General features: G+C 39.8%; 1 long non-coding RNA gene across 1 annotated transcript; it reads left to right on the top strand.

Annotated features, from left to right (window-relative positions):
- Positions 1 to 238: 238 nt before the first annotated feature.
- On the top strand, positions 239 to 14,944 carry LOC125173436 (uncharacterized). Its single transcript, XR_007155022.1, has 3 exons — positions 239 to 417; positions 13,808 to 13,933; positions 14,289 to 14,944. It is a non-coding gene; the product is annotated as an uncharacterized LOC125173436 (long non-coding RNA).
- The last annotated feature ends 1,448 nt before the right edge of the window (positions 14,945 to 16,392 follow it).

Below are 16,392 nucleotides of genomic sequence, written 5' to 3'. Positions count from 1 at the left end.
TTACTGCATTATTTGTTGAGTCAAAAGGTACTTACTACATATTCTTGGGAAGATGATTTTTTTTTTAATTTTTAGAGTTAAATTTATAACCTAACAGATTACTAATTTCTTCCACCATGTAGAGTTTCAAGTCACTAATTAACTAATCCATTAAATGTATGTTTTCCACACTTAAGGAACCAAAGAAACCTGCAGGCTCTATGTATTCACCCAGGGATCACTTTCCTAGTGGTGAAATGAAACCAGCTTCTTTGTGGAATGGAGCGATCACTGGATGCCAGTAACACTACCCTACAATGTGTAGAGGGGGAAATGAAGGCTAGCTCATCCAAAGGAAGCTACAGGGGAATTTTAGATCAGCAGAATGCAATTATCCAAGTTGGAATTGTTCCAGGACACCAAAAGCGAACTTTAAAGGTAGGTAAATTGAATAGCATTTCTCCTCAATTGCAGGGCAAGGAACCACATCCCTGACAAGACTTGTGCTTGTTCTCTTTGTCTTTGCTCTGTGAATACTAGTGGCCAAGGTCCTGGCCACTGTCGTAGGAAATGGAATGTGTAGATCATCTGAGCAGAATGGAGGGCATCAGATCTAGTAATAGGCAGCCTCCACTATTCAGCTATCTAAAAAGTGAAAGAAGCCATTTTTAGAAGCTGTTTCAAGACATAATGTATTTGTTGATCAGGTATTTAGGAAAACTGGATTTCTCCAGCCCCTCCTGCATCTAAATGGGACCACATGACTGACTTCTGTCCGGTCAATGGGATGTGAGCAGAAGTATACTTGACCTCTAGCTGGGCCATAAAACACTCCACTCGGTATGTCGATTTCTCTGTCTCTGCTTCTCTCTCTCTCTCTCTCTCTCTCTCTCTCTCTCACACACACACACACACACACACACACACACACACGTATGGGAGTGAAGTGCCCATTTGGAGGGAAGTCCTCCTGCTTAGAGAATAGCTGCCCTGAAGAGTCACTCAAGGTACATCAGACTGTACCATGAACAAGGAAAAACAACTTTTATTGTGTTAAAATTTGGGAATTTTTGTTACGCTAACTAGAGATAGCTTGACTAATATAATGTCCATAATAGAAATGGAATTCCCTTGAATTCCGGAACTGAGAAAGTTGAAAAGTCTCTCCATGAAGCAAGGATGTGGTAAGATGTACATTTTCGTGCTTTGCTTGTAAGTGTAAAATTTATTCTAGTGTTCTGAGGGGGGATAAAAGCATAATATATTAAACTGTAAGAACTTCGCATAGTGATTATGCTTTGACCTAGCCATTCTACTTCTAGAATCTACCCTTAAGGAAAAACTCAAAACTAGTGACCAAGATTTTCGTTGTTCAGATCATTGGTCATGATAACAAAAATATTATACAGTCTTTATTATCAACAATAGAGGGATAGTTATCAAAATTTGGTTATGCCTCTTTCAGGAAATGCTACACAGTCATTGAAAATTGTATATGCAGCGAATATTTCAGTCACGGATTTATTCAATAAGCTAATGTTTGTTGAGCACCTTTTTGTGTTCTAGGACTTATTCTAGATGCTGGGGATATGGCAATGAGCAGCACAATAAAGTTAGTTCCCTGCTTTTATGATGTGTGTATTTTGGGCAGTAAGACTACCATGGTGCAGTAGACAAATCAATCAATAAAGTGATTGATGCTAGTAACAAACTGGGTAAATGTTTCACAGAGAGTTAAGTGAAAAATTCCAACACGCAGGAGCTATATATGCACCACACTCACACTTACACACCCCACATTCAGAGTTAGAGAGAAAGAGCCTGTAGAGAAAAATAGTAAAATTCTAGCATATGCATATGCAATATTTCTAATCAGGAGCAACTCAAAGGCCATGAAACATATAAATTAGTTGCATTGCTGTTGTATGCATTTGAAATACCAAGTGTACAAGCAGCAGGGTGGAGGGCTCGATTTACATAGGGTGCAAATTAGGCAGCTAACCAGCAGCCACTTCTCAAAATGGTTGCATTGTTACAAATCAAGGAACGTTCCACAAAGTGATTTAAATTATCCAAAGGAAAACATTACTTTTAACAAATTTTTGAAAAGTATAAAAATGGTGATGGGTTTAGAGACTAGCTGCTAGCACTAATGACGAAAATGGAAGCATGTAAGTCTAGAACAGTACTGGTATGATGGTTCTTGGGGGAGCTGGGCCTGGTGATGGGTTCCTGCCGCCTCCCTCCCCATCCCTGCACTAGAAGTAACACAAAGTAACTTTGTCAGCTTGTACTCCAAAGAACGCAAAAATTACTCATCAAGTGAAAAAATAAAGAATCACTAGTGCTCTGAAGTGGACGATTAAATTTCCCTCTATAATTTACTCTGTTTTCAGGGGCAAATTCTATGCTATGGTGGGATGAGTTCATATGTCAATTTTTCAAGTGCTCAGGATGTTCAATCACAAATGCGAATGTCTGTGCCATCCTGTCGACAGTGATTTTTTTTCTGGGTTGGGGAATTAAGGATTATTTTTATTTTAGTCTTCAAACTTCTGCTTTCATAAATATTTCCTAAAGAAAGTATAGTTTGCTTTAAACATTAAATGAAAACAACAATTAATGCATACAGACATACATAAAAGTGTATGGCCAACGCTTAATATTAGGAACACTTTTTAGCAGTGACTGAGACTTCCGCTTCCACTAGAGTACCACCTTGCACCTCTGTGGATGGGAATTCTGTCAATAGTATCACGCTGTTGGCCATAATGATCTCAACTGGCCATCACCTGGCAGGTGAGCTTAGTGATGCATTTGGGGATCATGCCACGCCCCTCAAAGACATAAATTTCAAAGATTCTGGGTCCCTTGAGAGGCTGGTCCCCTCTCCGGCCATTCACTTTCATCATCCATCATTTATTAGAGCCCCACACGTTCAGGTAAAGTGTGTGGAGCAGATACCATTTCAGAAGCCACATCTTTCCATAGAATTGGAAGAGAAAACTTGTTCTTAATGAATCTCAACGAAAAATCTTTGGGCATTATGCACATGGGCAGGAGGGTCTGCAGTCCTGAGCGTGTCCCTCCAGAACTAACTCTGTTGGCAGCAGTGGAGAGCTCCGAATCAGAGGGTTGGAAGGAATCTAACTAAGACATCTAGTCCATCACCCTGCCTGCAGGCGATTTTCCAGGCAGATGGGTATTTATCCTGTTCTTAAAGCTCTCCACTGATCTGAGGGAAAAAGACAAGAGTATTTATATCCATGATGTTTTCTTACCAAATGTGTAATATTTGCCACCTACACCATCTGCATCAGTTCAGAATGTAGTAAGATTGAAAGTTAAACTCATTGATCTCAGGAAAGACAATGAAATGAAAATATTTTGCACTAGATAACTTCCCTCAAAGCTTTGGATGAAGAATTTATACAATGGCATCAGTAGTTTAGAGCAAAGAATGAAGCCTTTGCTTGGCAAATGACAATCATTGCAATTTTCAGAATTCAGGAAAAACTCCATTGTTATTGCTGCTCATAACATGGTTCTGTAGAAGTTAAGCCCAAGGTCATAGGCTTACTCTCTGGGCAGGTCATTTACTTGTATTTTGTTCCATGTCTTTTAACCACAGCTCACCTGTCTCTCAAGTATACATGCTTCATCACAAATACTTTAAGAGAGCATGAATAAATGATCAAGAGTTCATGTTTTTGAGGGGAGTGGGGCTCCTTTTTCTGTCCTTCCAGTTATGTACATAATCATTTTTCTGCATGAAATAAACCTAATTCATTGTTTAATGTTTGGATACAGAAATGAACTTTGAAGATCTCCTGGCCAGATTTTATAAAGAACTACCCAAACCCCAATCCCTTAATCCTCTTATCCGCATACCCAGTTTCTTCATATTTTGGAACTGGAACTGTTTGAGATACAGTCACTTTCCCTGATGTTCTATATACTGACTGTCTAGCAACCTCTAGTGATTTATTGCCATGTGGCCAACCCCAGGGTTGTTCCTCTGGTGTCTTTGTTCTTGAACTGACATCAGCCTCACAAATCAATTATTTAGGCACTTGTCCTTGACATTTGCTGGTGAGAGATGCCACCTCCACCCGACAGAGACCACAGTTGGCCCGAATGTCTGTGCATGAGCATGGTCAGGGCCTTGAACATGAGTTAGATCTATAAGAAACACCACTCTGTGGATAATGCAATCTCCAGCATCTAGTTCTTAGTTCCAGGTGTCATACACAAGACTCCATCCTTAGACTTAAAGGTTTCTTTAGGAAATCTTGTTCTCAAAAGCTAGTCCTTCTGGGAGTAAGTCAGTAATTCGGAGCTTATGCTAGAATGACTGCAGCCCAGGCCTTATCGAAGGAATGATTTCAAATGTAAGTCACTCAAAAGAATAAGTATTATAAGATTCTCCCTAATGCAGAAAGTTGGTGAGGGTGACCCAACTTAGTTATGCAATTAGTATGTATAAAATGATCAAACAAAGTTTTAGCAAAATTCTTGCGCACATGAGTCATCTTCCTTTCCCAACAAACAGATAAATAAATAAAGTAATGGAGAATCAACTACACTAGTATAGTAGAAAGAGAATCATCGTGGTAGTCTAGAGATCAGAATTCAAGCCATGTCCTATTTGACACTTGCATAAAGCAGGTATAAATTTACTTATATATAACACATAGTTCTAGAACATTTCAAGATAATCAAAGTCCACCAAGCCCTGACTGGGAGCCCTGACTGATAAGGTAGAGTGAGCCAAAACAGGTGAGGTAGGGGCTGGGGCATTCTATGCTCAGGCCACTGAAACAGTCAAGGCCAGTCCAAGCCAGCACAAATATCTAAAATTTCTGATCAGGGGCGCCTAGATGGCTTAGTCGGTTAAGTATCAGATTTTGGTTCAGATCATGATCTCGTGGCCCTGCTCTTGAGTTCGAGCCCTGTGTTGGGCTGACAGCTCTGAGCTGACAGCTCAGAGTCTGGAGCCTGCTTCAGATTCTGTCTCAACCTCTCTCTGCCCCTCCCCCTGCTCATGCTCTCTCTCAAAAATAAATAAACATTAGAAAAAATAATAATAAAATAAAATTTCTGATCAAACAGTGAGATAGTGCAGCACATTTTCTGAGGGAGAGTTATTCTCTGCATCTATCAGTGCCTGAATTGTTATTCAAGAAGTGGTTGGACAAAATACTAAAAATAGTCCACTGGCTGGCAAGATCTAGGGAAAGGAGAAGGGGGCAGGGTCCAGCCAACTGGGTGGGAGACAAGTTAGCCTCTAGTCCCAGAGGGGAATGAGTAAGAGACCCAAGACCCAGGAATCAACCCGGATCACAGAGAGATTAGAAAATGAGTCACACCTGCAAGGGAATTGGTGGCAAGGCCAAGGTCTGCCTGATTCCCACAGCTATTAGAGGACGTCATCTACTGAAACTCTACTGTGTGTGTACTGGTCGGTGCTGGGCAATATCACCAACATACCTCCTTCATTTCTCATAGGAACCCTCAGAGGTAGCCATTGCTACCAAAAGATGCTCATGAACAAAGAGTTCTCTGGCTAAATATATAGCCTGGAAGATGTAACATGCTATCACCACTCACCCTGCCTTTATCATACTCTTAGAGAATCATGGTGCACATCCAAAGCTCTGGGATGTCCTTGGGGCACCTGGGTGGCTCAGTGAGTTAAGCGACCGGCTTCAGCTCTTGCATGGTCTTGGGGTACGTGAGTTTGAGCCCCATGTCAAGCTCTGTGCTAACAGCTCAGAGCCTGGAGCTTGCTTCAGATTCTGTGTCTCCCTCTCTCTGCCCCCCCCCCTTCTGTTTGAGCTCTGTCTCTCTCTCTCTCTCTCTCTCAAAGATAAATAAACATTTTAAAAAATTCAAAGCTCTGAGATGTCTTGTATTAAAGAAACCATTTTCAATTGCTTATTAGCCCAAAATTTTCAATGAAACTGCCTCCCTGACACCCTAACAGTTACACTTATATACTTTGTCCTTTCAGAAATGTTTACAGTCTTCTTTCTGATCTGGTGTTCTAAGGAGCAGACTCTGAAACTTTCTGAGAAATGCATGCACTTTGTAACACAAAGTATTAAACAAATGTAAAATATTATTATTATAGCAAGTTTGTGCTGGTGAAAATGAGTAGGATGGTGGTGTTGGAAGCCATTAATGGAATAGTGGTACTTAAGTATGGATCAGTATAGATCTACCAAGACAACAAATAGTCTTGTGTAGCTAAAGGCCTAAATTTCTGGCACAACATAGACCACAAAAAGGGTTTATAAAAAATATACACAGTGAATGAATTAGTGAATGAGAGAAAGTAGAAACGACATCACATAGTCCATCCCTGAAGAATACATTTTCCTTTGAGGGAGACAATCAATTCTTTTCACACTAAGCCCACATGGCAGCATAGTTCTACCAGACTGATCCAACCATCACAATTATAAACTCACAGGGTATTTCCTCTAGAAAGTGTCTTTTTCTTGCTGACCGCTTCCCAGCAAAGAGTATCTTCCTCACAAGGACTTGTGGATTTTCTACTGCCTCTCCATTCCCAAATCAATAACCAACCTCGTACCATTGCCCCTTTCTTTTGAAGACATAGGTTCTGAGCAGTTGAGTGTATATATTTGTCGAAGGTGGGAGACATGCTTGGTTAGAGCTATCTTCAGGAGTTATTGTTAAAAAAAAAAAAAGGCATGAGATAATGTGAGTGGCATGTTCCCCAGCATAGTCATATACAGCAGCGCTTCAAAAATAATGTTCCTAATAACCTGTAGGTATCAGGCAAACATTATCATGCTCATTTTGTGAATGGGGAAACAGGTTCACAGGAGTTGGGTGACTTGTCTTCAGTCACACAGCCAAACGATGGCTTCTGCCCCCAAATCCAAAAAGCTTTCTCCTGTTCCACTGCATCGGGCCCTTGGGCAGCTCTCACCCCATCACTAAATCATTACCCATCGTGATGTCACATCCATCCAGGAATCAATTTTGCACGAAGTGCTCTAAGTAAACCAAGTGAGAGCCTCACTTGGTTTGAATTCAATTCTTTTGAGGGTTGTGATCAGAAAACATGTGCTATCCAATTTTTCCCACACATGCCACTTCTTAGCTGGCCTATCACTGGGGGCCTGTGCAGTGTGGTCTGTTTGAGGCCAATAATCATATCACCATTGTAATGAGTGGCAAATCCTATGTAATTTACACATTAAAAGGAGGCTGAGATGCATGGAAAAACCCAGCCCCCATTTGTCTAATGAAATTAAAGCTCTTAGCCAAATACTGGTGCTGAAAAGAGATGTTTGGGAAGGGCTCTCCCGGGCTCTCTCGCCCCTGCCTCTGAAGAAGAGGGTGAGTGTTCTTTATTCATGATTCCGCCTCTACCTAAATCACTCCCACAATGGGACCTCTAAACCAAGGGGCCCTGTCTGGGAGCATGATTTACACATAGCTGAGGCCAGGCGGGGCTTACAAAGGCATTATGACTAGTTATTTTCAATGACAATTGAAGGGAAAAAGAAAGCAGCAAAGATGTTCTGTGGCTTTGCAGGCAAAGCACTAAACTGTCCCCACCTCCTTCCCCAAAAGGCGTAAAAGAAAGTTTGAGCCATACCTGATAAAGCAATTATTTTAAGATATTTTTCTTATTCAGGGGTATCATAAAACAAGTGTGAATAGTAACACAGTCCTTGGAGCAACCGCACTGAGCTGAAGCCCTGGAACAAAACATTGGTCCCATGATAAGGCAAGAAGAGGTGGCTGGCTCTAGCATTCAACGGCTGTCCAAATTCTTTTGCGTTCCCCAAGACTGAAATTTGCCCTTAAGTCTGGGAACCAGCCGTGTTGAAGTGAGATGAAACAAAACAACCCACATATAATTGGGTGTCAGTTTGAAAGTCAAGAAGCTACCATCATGAAGCTAGTTAGTTATAGAAGGCTCTTGTTGGGTCCATGAATGGCAAATACATGGAAATGCTGTAGAGTATTTGGATTTAAGAATATCAGTGGAAACATCAAGGCAATAATCTATGCAAAGGAAGAGCCAGAGTATATAGGAAGACATCTAATACCCTTTATCCCTGGCTTAACCGACTTCTCAGAAGTAAATGCATTTGATGAAAAGAAAGAAGGACTCACATACTCATGTTCGCACGTACACGTCTGAATCAGAAGATAAAGGGGTATGTTAAGAAGCATCATTCTCTGTTTTCCTCACCCTGCTAAAATGTTTCAAAATCTAGACACTGTCTGAATCCAGCCTCCTTTCCTACCAGCCTCCTCCATTCACTATTCTCTAGCCACATCTTTCTTTCTCTTCCTTAATCATATCAAATGCCTGACATTTTGTCTATAATATTCTTCCCTAAGATCCTCATACAGCTAGCTCTTTCTCATCCAAGTAGATTTTTGTGGGTTCTAAGCACATCAAGCCAAATATATTAAAATGTACTCATGTTAAATAGAATTTATATAAAATGAGAACAGTTGAGTTTCAGTTGATTAGTAACAATAGACACTTTGTATACATTCAAATAAATATTGATTTAAATTCTGCAGTATTGATTTCTTTTTAAATTTTTTTTAACATTTATTTACTTTTGAGAGACAGAGAGAGACAGAGCACAAGTGGGAGAGGAGCAGAGAGAAAAGGAGACACAGAACCTGAAGCAGGCTCCAGGCTCTGAGCTGTTAGCACAGAAACCTACTCGGGGCTCAAACCCATGAGATCATGACCAGAGCCAAAGTCGGATGCTTGACCATTCTTTTCATAAATTATTGACAACAATGTTTTTCCAGGTTTGAAATACTCTCATAAGCTTTTTTCTAAAAAACTCTAGGCATAGATATAATGCATAAATTAACAAATAGATGAAATAATTCTGCTCTTACCATTTGCGTTCAGACCAAATAGCATCTCTTAACCAAAAGAGGTGTTTTCTAACTATCCCTTCCAAAATATCCACCCACTTCGTGTTCAGTGACTTTCTACCATTCATTGTGGTTTTTATAATCTGAAATTGCTCTGTGTTTAATGTTTACCATCCGTTTCCTACTGCTTGAACGTAAGCTTAATGACATCAGAGACACAAATGTCTTCATCATTGCATCTCCAGTGCCTAGAATAATACCTGGCATATATAGTAGGTATTCAATAAATGAGTATTGAGTGAATGAATGACTATATGACTGAATGAATTCACACATCCTAGATTAATTCCACACTGATATTGATTTAATGTAATAATACTTATTTAAATTTGCATTTATATAGGACTTCTAACTAAAGTGTAGTGTTTCCAACACTAACAATTCAAGATGCCATTTGAAAATGGCATCTGGTGTTGTAGGGTAGGAGGTGTGACCGTGGCTCAGTTTTAAGTTTTAAATACAAACAAAAGAAATGCTTCCATCCAGGGAGTTTTAAAGTCCCATTTTGTATCTGGTTGGAATTTTGGTTCTCATACAGAAGAAAAAGCCAGCAGAGAAAACGTGACCAAGCTCTCAGGGTAGATGGGCAGAAAACATAACCAGAACCTAAATTTATAGAGACTATTGGAAGGCAGCAAAACTTCCCATTAAAATAGATCTATAAAATCTTGGGACGTAAAGTCTGTAGTTTCCTAAGTGCACTTACAAAATCTAAGCTTAGCAACAAAAACTTTTAAGTATCAGACATCTTGGTACAGACTGTGGGACAGAGAATGTAAACTCACTCATGAAGCTCCAGACCAGAGAAGCCTGTAACAGAACATTCAGCCTTCAGAAAGAGTATGGGAGGAGGTATCAGAGCCCGTGGAGGCGGTGATTTTCATACAACTTCCTTTACAGAGATTGAATTTTAATTATCTTCCACAAGTCACTTTGCTTTTTTATTTATTTTTTTCATGTTTATTTTTGAGAGAGAGAGAGAGAGAGATGAGTGGAGGAGGGGCAGAGAGAGAGGGAGACACAGAATCGGAAGCAGGCTCCAGGCTCTGAGCTGTCAGCACAGAGCCCGATGCAGGGCTCCAACCCACGAACCGTGAGATCATGTCCTGAGACGAAGTTGGATGCCCAACTGACTGAGCCAACCAGGCGCCCCAAATCATTTTGTTTCTTAAAAATCTTGAGTTAAACAACATCTCCTGATACTGTGATAGATAGCAGGGTCAAATGAATCTTATGAATTCTAAGCCAACCATCGCTTAATTCTGACTTACATAGTTTTTGTGTTGTATGTTGGCTATCTTATTTTATTTTCTCAGTAACTTCATTATGTAAGTAAACAATATATTGTCCCTGTTTTGTGGTGAAGAAACAGATGCTCAGGGAGGTTATATACCTATTTTAGTTAGAACAGGTTAGGATTATGCTACAATAACAAGCAATTCCAAAAGAAACAAACCATATTTGTTTCTTCATTATACAAAGTCACACAGGCTGGGTACCTCTTCATGGCAGCTGTTCTCTTTACCATGGTTTAGCAATACAGATTATTTCCATTTTGTGGCTCTGCCACTGCAACTTTTGGCTACCCTGTAAATTGGGGAAGAAAGAATTGGAGAGTTACACAAGAATGTTTCATCGACTTAACCCAGAAGTGACACACATATTGTCTGCATATAATTCATTTCCCAGAACTAGTCACACAATTCTATTTAAACATGAGGTTGCCGGGAACTATAGTTTTCCGTGTTCCCAAGAAAGAAGAATTTGATATGGAATTTGTCTCTATTGCAGTGCCTAAGATCAAACAGCAAATAAAGTGAAAAAGCGAAGATTTGGCCATAATCTGATAACAACCCAGTACTCTCTCCACAACTCTGTCCAAGCTAGAGAATAAAGGTTATGTAGTTTGTTTGTTTGTTTGTTTTTCTGTTTCTGTTTCCAGGACCCAGCATATACCTGACATATGGAAGATACTCAAAATAGTTCCTATGATACAAGGAAGGAAGGGAGGGAGGGAGAGAGGAAAGAAGAGAGGGAGGAACGGAGAAAGTACAAAAGATCTTTATTATTTCTTAATCTCATGATTGATTGATTCTTTGATGTATGGTAAAAGATAGATAAGATATAGCCATGAATTTCCATCCTTACAATGTCTTTTCGCAGTGCTAACGTGAAAAAATAAAAGTGTAGAGACCAGTATAGCCACCTTCCGGTTTTTGTCCCATACACACTGCAAACATTTCCATCTATAAAAGAGAAACAGAGAGAGAGAGAGAAAAAAGATTAAGGAAAGAGAAAAAAAGGTGTAAGGAAAAAGATTAGATGACTCTCATGGGGAGGAAATAGAGGCAAAAAGAATTCATTTGGAATGTAAATTGCTGTATAATATGCCTTGAGTTCTCTGCCAGAGAGGTGACATGTAAAGTAAATGCTACAGCAAAATTATTTAATAATAAGAGTACTGGATTTCTTCCACACAGTGCAATTTACAGGAGAATCAAAGGACTATGCTTTTACACAGCCCTTACAGGAAAAGCAAGACATGGGCAAGCAGAGATAAATTAAGTATCTGCCATTGATTGTCATGGATAGCACCAGCTTATTGAGCTAATACTTTATTAGTGTGCTATAGCTCAGATGATGATGGTCTTTTTATTGTTTTTGTGGTAACTCTTTATTTTAAGTATCTTATCATTATGAATTCATTTAGTATTGATTGCAATAGCACTGATCATAAAGAATTAATTTGGCCTTACCATGAATATCATATGCACTATATAAGAGTTTGGCTGTAATTCAAAATTAATTAATATGGTAAAATTTTATTGCTTTTGCAATTTTGCAATCTTTTTTAAATGAATCTAAGGTATTTTTTTTTCAGCAGGTAAAACCTAGCAGAAAATCAACCTAAGGTTTTCTTCTTTGGAGGACAGCTTTATTTAGTGATAAATGGAAAATCTGCCTTAAAAAAAATTCTTCATGTCTTGAAATGTTTGTGATTCCAGCCCCAGAATTCAGGGTTACCAAAAGACTAAAGCTTTGAGTCCTAGAAAAATGATCATGTCTGCTGGGTGTTCCCACTTGCTTGGCATGGCTCGGATGAGCAGCATAATTGAGAGTTTATTTCTCTTCAATATCTTCTGTCTCTCACCAAAGATGATTTGTCCCTGTCAGAGTGAAGGGCTCCCAGCAAAGGAACTCCATTTACTTATAATGATATTGAATTACCAGAAGGTACAATTCAGGACATACTTCTAGCAAGTTGAGATTGTTGAATGTAGGTACTAGTGGGAATCTGGTGAGGTTCAGGGTCTGAATCGAATGGCACGTGTCTGGAATGTCTGTCTGTGGCCTTCATTTAAAATCCACTCACCTGCCTTCTGTTGCTGCTGCTGTTTTGAACACAATTATGGGGGCATGTGTAGACCTCTTTGGACATCATGCTACAGATGGTTGACCTTACACATATCTGGACTAGAGTGTCATTCAAGGACTGCTACTAAAAGACACCAATGTCTTAAAATAATCCCTCCTTCCACCCCCTCAGTGTTGAGAAAATCTTTGAGGCTTCTCATCATCCCTATTAACATGTCAATGTCATTTAGATCCAATAGAATAATCCATTTATCCACCAGGAATTTATCATTAAACCCAACATATAGAATCACTTCGACTAAATAAAATACTGGAATTTTAATGGAGAGATGGGCGCTGAGAAACAATCTGGAGCATGGGAGGCTGCCCAAAAGGTAGCCACTATGGAATGCCACTCTGGAAGGCCCTAGAATCCCAGGGACCAGAGAACATCCCGAGAAGAGGCAAAGGAGCGCACAGAACTGAAACGGAATCTTAAAGGCCAAATTTTGGCCAAGGACAATGCAAGATCAGCCAATTAGCAGGCCAGTGAAGAACTAGGGTGGCTTAGCCCAGGTGGAGTCAGCAGAGAGCAGATGGGTGCTAGGAAACTCACAGAGCCCTGGCACTAGCCAAGGGCTCCCTGTTCTCAGTGGATATGCTAATATAAAGTGAAATTAGAATACAAAGTAGAAAGTCAGCAGCAAAACTGATCTGGAGGGGGATAGAGGCCTATGCCCCTACTGACTTAGTATATTATCAGAGCCCAGAGCCAGAGCAGCAGGTACAAACCAGGCAGGACAACTTAAAACTCATAGTTGAAGGGTCCCTGGCATCCCCCAAAGGAGGGAACCTCTTGCTAAGTAAGCTGAAGATGCCACATACAAGGAGACTAGTGCCAGAGTGACCAAGGATTTCTGGGATATTACTAAATCTACTTAACTAAAAGCATCTTTAGTGATATTAAAAATTGGTTTCCTCTTGTCAAATATATAGCACTTGCAGCTTTCAGAGGGACCCTTAGCGGAAATCCAGCCTTATTCCAAAGCCAGTTTCAGACGGCTCCTCCAAACTGCCATGCCTCACTGTACAAGCTCGCCCTTCTTCTAACTGCCGCTGTGCTTTCTCTTGGAGAAAGCATAAAAATAGAAAGAAGCCACACCTTTCATTGGCCAAACTCTTTCTTACGGTGGTGCAGAAATAGAATTATCTCCCTTGTCTTAGGTAGTAAATACCAGAAGTTTTTCAGTTGGTATAAACAAAGATTGTTCTACTCCCTCTGTCTGATACCAAAAAAGATGTATAAAAGTCTATTCTTATCTTTCTAATTACTGATATTTTCTTTGTGTCAGTTAATAACACACTGCAAATCAAATAGCACAGCTGCTGAACAGAAGATTCTGAAGTCCAGAATTCGCCTGTCCCACCAGATTACTTAAAGATTTCAGGAAAAGGGAAGACTAAAGAGAACTGAAGTAATTTGGTTGTTAATACCTTCCATCAGCATGTCTTTTGATTATAGGTGTTTCAGGGTGTCTTCCCGTGGCATCAATGCCCTCCTTCCTGAGAAACACAAAGTTCAGCACCTCGAAGTGACTATGCGAGCATACGCATTCGCCCTTAAAAATTAGCAGAGGATGTCATGGAGGTAAGAGGGTATTCTTTATTTGTGCTATGGGAAGCAATAATGGAGATTTACAGTTCTTCAATATAGCATAGGATTTCCCAGAATGCTGACTAACGGAACCACTCAGAGGTTTATTGATGTAGCACTGTATTGAAAACACAGGTTTATTAATAAATAGTTTCATGAGTGTCTAAGAGGCAAAAGGAGATAGCAAATGATCCTATGGCACGAAAAACAGGAAGACCGCGTGAAAAAGCGGTGGCTTGAGAAATGGGACCAGCAGATTAACTGCACGGATCAGCTTAGAAACTTAAGCATTCAGGGAAAACATTCAAGTGGAGTCTATGCTAACAGAGCCTTTTCCTTCTGTTTGCAGGTTTTAATAGCCACAAATGTCTCTTAGCATTTCCCTCCCTTAGGAAGACAATATCAGACTTCTGGCATTGATTTCTTAAAATTATACTGGCAAAAAGATAAACAAAGCTCAAGATATAGAAAGATATTTTACGCTGAAAAAAAAAAACCACACTGAAACCAAATCCTCATATTTCTTGGCTCACGGTAGCAGGCTGACTAGTTCCCCAAAATGAGCTTACTGCAAAATCACTCTGTTCTCACCACAGGCACAATTTACCAACTGGGTGCAACAGACACCGGGCTGGCTCCTGAACTTCTCTCCTCCAATTAAGCTGCACAACCTGTTACCATTTTGCCAATGGACTCTATTTACTTAGGTTCTGCATAACTTGCCAAGTGCTTGCTCTGCGGAATTCCCAGCAAAGAGAAAGGAACAATTGGGGGAAATTTTTGTTAACATCCTTTCTTTTAACTTTCTGTAGCAGAGGGGAATGCATCAACGTGGAGCAGATGTGTTGAGACCAAATGCTCTCTTCCTCACGATTACAGTTGGTTATACCTGTGGATAGGCAAGCTAATTCCGCAGCAAATGTGCAAGAGAGGGTAGTACTAACGTACAATGTGTGGTCCTGGAGGCTTTGTTCCCACGTAATAGGGTGCTTCGTTTCACCAGACCTGGCACGTTGTGGAGAAAACTGAAGCGAAACAGCCCCATGCAGTCGGAATCATGAGCTATCTCTGTGCGGCTCAGAGAGTGCCCTAGTTCTCGGCAATGTTGACATAAATATCATGGAATTTATTATTTGGAGCTGGAAAATAATGATTCTTTCTACTTAATGTGCTCAGCGACTCTGCACCCGATTTTTTTCTGCCATTTTAGAATGCCCGCGGAGGTCATTAAAACTACGGGTATCAATATTAAACCTTTACAAATAGTTGACTAAATGAGCTGTTATTATCTTTGTTTCTGACAATAGTGTACCTTTTTACTTCATTTATCAGTAACTAGGTGTAGTCGATTGCACTCTGGTATTGATCCCAATATCTATACCCGTCACAGACTACCTTTCCACAAGGTCATCGTAAGGTCGAGTTATGATCAATATGAATTGACTGTCTGCAAATAAATTTATGTAGCTGACATTATTGCAAGTAATACCTTTTTCAAATTAAGGTGGACTATTTTGTGAAGCATATGTGTTTGAAACATTAATGGTAACATCCTCCAACTCTGCATAATGAACCAGCCTCGCCATAATTTACGAGTCCTCTTTGTATAACAGAAAGCTGCATAAGCTCCCCAATAACCATTTCTAAATAACACCTGCAGAGTTTCAAGCTTCGGGTTTAGTGTGGTTGCTAATTATGTTTTCCAAGCAATGTTTTTTTCCTGTGTAGCCCCTATGTGCATTTTGATTTCCAATTTTCAAGTCTCATTTCTATCATTGCTATTTCAAAGTTCAGTGGAATATTTAGTCATCCTAATCAGAGGACCACATTTGATAAAACCAACTTTCTTGAGTAGACACAGCATTATGAAAATGTAGAGTGGATTCCAAAGCCATCTTCCTACCAGGGGCCCCTCAAACTGCGGGGAGACACGCATGTGATCAGCCTGTTAGCCACTGGATGTCACTGACGCTTACATAAATGGAGCTTAAGGGGCATTTATCTGACTGTAAAAATCATGACTTCAGTAGAAAGCAGTTTAGCTAGAAACATTTCACTCAGGCAATTTCTAATTTCAGAAAAATAGGCTCATAAAGCTCACAAAGGCGATACCCAACTTCAAGCGTGATTAGTTTCAGTTGTTTGTTTCAGCTTTAACTGGGATATGAATAAACAGCAAGTTTTGGGGGTGCATTCCATTTTGACAGCAGCTGCCATTCTCCTTTTAAAGGGACACTACCCAGTCAGGTTTGTGACATCCTGAAATACTTATCAGTGAGTCCAAATCATAAATAATAACTTAGGAAATCTTTTTCATTCTATAATTACTATTTTTTTGCTTAACACAATATTCTACATTTAGCCATGTTCATGAGAATGTATTCTTATAAAAATTATTTGAAGCACTTACAATGTACTTCTTTTGGTATAAATGATTTGGGCTCAGATTTTAA

This window comes from Prionailurus viverrinus, chromosome C1 (genome assembly GCF_022837055.1).
Source record: "Prionailurus viverrinus isolate Anna chromosome C1, UM_Priviv_1.0, whole genome shotgun sequence".
Classification (NCBI taxonomy): Eukaryota; Metazoa; Chordata; class Mammalia; order Carnivora; family Felidae; genus Prionailurus; species Prionailurus viverrinus.
This window is presented reverse-complemented; position numbering and strand designations above follow the sequence as displayed.